General features: G+C 32.6%; 1 protein-coding gene across 6 annotated transcripts in view; it reads right to left on the bottom strand.

Annotated features, from left to right (window-relative positions):
* Positions 1 to 707, bottom strand: part of LOC115209507 — a 630823-nt gene extending 630116 nt beyond the window's left edge. For 4 of the 6 annotated variants that reach the window (XM_036501198.1, XM_036501200.1, XM_036501202.1 and 1 more), the window contains exon 1: positions 632 to 706. The gene's annotated coding sequence lies outside the window, so the exon portion shown is untranslated. Of the gene's footprint in view, positions 1 to 631 lie in introns of all 6 variants that reach the window. The other 2 variants (XM_036501199.1, XM_036501203.1) reach the window with 2 other exon arrangements.
* Positions 708 to 4402: the final 3695 nt, after the last annotated feature.

Raw genomic sequence — 4402 nt, 5'->3', positions numbered from 1 at the left:
CGAAATATTGATGTAAATATTTAAAACGCATACACAACAACGCACTACACATATATACGTACATGCAAGCCCGCATAAAGACTCATAACCATATGTTTTAAATATTTTCTTCTCATTTTGCTGTTTTTAATATACGAATATTCTAAACAAGTCGTTTGTATATGTAAATCTTATACGTATTGACCCTTTTTAAATAGCATATGTTTTGTGACAGAGCAGATGGTTCGCGTTTACTACTCTTACGAGGAACACAAATAACCGCGCATATACACATTAGTGACAGCGCACGATATACACATGCATATATCGACGTATAGTATGACATAAATATACACACAGACGTAAACAAATGTACGCTCACATACACACCGGCATAGAAAAGTACGCGCTCGTGAACACTCACAGGCGCATATGTTTATGATTATGAATTGTAAATTACGAAGAACAAACATACGTTTGAAATACTACTGCTAATTTACATACATACATACATACATACATATATATATATATATATATATATTATATATATATATATATATATATATATATATAATATATATATTATATGTGTGTGTGTGCATACATACATACAGGCATACGTACGTATTTACATAATGGTTATACTCACAAAAATTGCACGTTCTAGAGAGGACACTTTGCGTTCTGACACAGCTTTAAAAAAAATAACACGAGGAAAGCCGTACCTATATGGCGACAGCAGATGGCAAAGTCAAGCTCACCCAGGCCAATGTTAACATTCGGTTTACTACACAATTAATTGTATTAAATATTTATCATGAAACAAAAACCTATAAAATAATAATAATAATAATAATAATAATAATGATAATGATAATAATAATAATAAACCTAATAAACAGGGCGATTTTTTATTGGAGCAGGGGATTTAGCACGTTGTCACGAGTTACTGAGTTCGAATCTCACAGAGATTTACAGTACCTCTTTATCGCTTAGAGATTAGAGTGTGTGTGATTGAGTGTGTGTGTGTCTGTCTGTGTGTCTGTCTGTCTGTCTGTCTGTCTGTACAGGTGTGTGTGCGCGCGCGCGATTTGTATGTGTAGCAGAAAAGAAAATAATTGAAAAGGGACAGTAAGTTTCATTGAAGCCAACGACACTCGCTTCAGCACGTGAAATCGAACTCCTAAAACTAGTGCCGAAATACTCATCGCATCAATGTACACGATCTTGAAAATGGGAAGGATATTTTTGATGTATATTGGATATCTGAAGAAAAATTGAAATGTCCGTGGTTGAAATGAAATTTATCTTTGATAATACGAACAAAAAAGAAAAGAATAAAAAACGACAACACAGACCAACTGTTTGTCGTAAAATTGTCTTATGCTTAACGACCTGAGTACTAATAACTATTAGTAAAAGTTAATAATAGAAAATCCTATATTATATAGCCGGTGCCTACTTCAGATAAGACGCTCGCAAATGCAAGCGAACATATCCACCTGTATGTATGGCGCGTGCACGTGGCATATACATAGGTGTACCTGCATGGGCCAATGTATATATAGACGAAATATGTATATATAGGGTGTCAATTATAGATCATTCATCTCCAGTTTACTCTTTACCTTTATCTCTGTCTCTATCTCTCTATCTCCTCTACATACATACAAACATATAAAAATACATACATACATAACATACATACAAACATGCATACATACATACATACATACATACATACATACATACATACATACATACATACATATATTGATATAGATAGATATATATATTTTTAAACATAGATAGACAAACATATATATATATACATAAAGTTTCATTTTACATTTTATACATACGTGCATATGCATGTGATATGCATACATACATACATGTATAAATATATAAATGATTATATATATATATTTATACACACACACACATCCATACATAAATATATATGTATATATATATATATGCATATATATATATATATATATATATATATATATATATATATATAATATATATATATATATATATATATATATATATATATATATATATATCTATGTGGTATATATATATTCGTTTATCATATAATATATATATAGACATGCAAACACACACACACACATACACACACACACACATACAAACAGAAGTTATCAGCTGTCAGGTGTCTTTCCCGTCGCAGAAACTGTCAGGTCAGAATCTATGCCTCTAGCTTCTCATATATGTTATGTAGCTTTCTCTGTTTCCATCTCTCCCCTTGTCCCTGTTTACCATTCTCTCTACCTATCATCTTCTACTTATGTTTGCTGTTACATACAAACATGACTTCACATAAATTAACACATACATATATTCAAACATGCATTCATCCCTGCATGCATACACACATGCATACATACATACATACATACATACATACATACATACATACATACATACATACATCATACATACATGCATACATACATACATACATACATACATACATAAACCAAATGTGTGTACCTGGCAAACTCTATGCCATGTCTTGCCTTCTTCTTACTTAATCAGTACATGTGTATATGTTTTTGTATATATACATACGTTATTGTATATATGTATATAAAACATATATATACATACAGTGTATATATGTATATAAAACATATATACATGCACACGTATTTGTATTTGACTATACAGTTAATGGATATCCCACCACCACTGTCTGATATATCCTTTCTCTCTCTCTTTCTCTCCTCCTTTCCCTCTCTGCTGTTCTCTCTACTGTTCATTTTCTAACTTTCTATATATTCTGCAACCTGTTACCGTGTATTGCTTACCCTCTTTCTTCATAGCTAATGAAAATATGTTATGTTCACTTTGTATCTGTGTGTGTGTGTGGTGTGTGTGTGTGTGTGTGTGTTTGTGTGTGTGTGCATGTGAATGTCTAAGTCTGTATGTGTATGAAGAGACACACATTAACATATTGTATGTGTAGAGCAAGAGAGAGATGTTAATTAGTGGATTAATTTATCTAACAATTGTTTGTACTGGCAACAGGTTGTTATCGTGCATGCTATATAAGTAAGGGAGGGCTATTTGCAAGCGTGCTTTGTAATATACTTCTTGATCTTTAAACGTTTCCTCACCCCTTCATTAGTGATTTTTGTACTTGTTATTTAGCCCTGGGTCGGCCTCATCGGACTCACCTATAATCAAAAGTGTCTAAGCTTTAACCATCAAAACCTTTGAACATGCAACAAGGAATGTATTCGCCATTATTTAAGATGGTGCGAGTGTAACTTGAAGTGAAATTTGGCTAATATTTCGAATAGATCGAACGACACGGAAAACTCCCGTGTCGGCTCGTATTCGTGAGAATTGCAGAAACTTATAAATGCCCTTGCATTGTATATCCCAATAATATAACTGGTACTTACTTTATCTACTTCTCTTTTTCGAAGGGTTGAATTTCAAAATATAACCAGTCTGTACTTCATATCAAAATAACGATATACAGTACTCAGTTTATGAAGCACATATGTCCATGTTTATATTCCTCTCTGCTGTTGCCATCTCGCATTCAAACCGACTGCATCACCGTGTGTATAACTATAAATACAGGATATATAAATAGAAATGAATATAGAAATTAACTGCAACAAATAGCTTTAGTTTTTTTTCTTTGTTTTAAATTATAAACACAAACGAATCATTTTTCTTTACCGTTTTTCTTTTTTTCTTTAGTTACAGATGAAGAGCAAGGCCCAAAACGTTAGTCTCGGTAACACTCCTCATAGCAACTGAACTTATCGAAATCGCTTATTGATTAACTACTGTCGATAAGTTTCTCCTGATTCCATACTTTAATCTGCCTTATAGATTATATTCCGTAAACTGACGCCGAGGCACAACAATCAGTTAGCATTGGTCTCCTCCTGAGCCAGCGGACCTATATTCAAAGTGTACTGTATATGAACATCCCATTTGTGTGTGCGTGTGTGTGTGTGTATGTGTGTGTGTGTGTGTGTGTGTGTGTGTGTGTGTGTGTGTGAATGTATGTGTGTGTACACGCATGCGTGTAAATATATATACATACACACACATATAAATATATATATATATATATATAGATATATATATATATATGGCCTGCTCACTTAGCCAGTGGGGTGGCGTCATTCAAAGGCTAAAACAATGCGAACGCATTGTGACCAGCGATGTGTAACTACATCTGATAGACTGGTCGGTCACGTGATCACGTGATCACGTGATATATATATATATATATATATATATATATATATAAATGTAGATATAAATATATATATATATATACACACACACACACACACACACACATATATATATATATATATATATATATATACACATATACATACGTTGACGATTTGTTTTT

This window comes from Octopus sinensis, linkage group LG3 (assembly GCF_006345805.1).
Source record: "Octopus sinensis linkage group LG3, ASM634580v1, whole genome shotgun sequence".
NCBI classification, from domain to species: domain Eukaryota; kingdom Metazoa; phylum Mollusca; class Cephalopoda; order Octopoda; family Octopodidae; genus Octopus; species Octopus sinensis.
The sequence above is the reverse complement of the archived record's forward strand: the minus strand, read 5'-3'. Positions and strand labels throughout refer to the sequence as shown.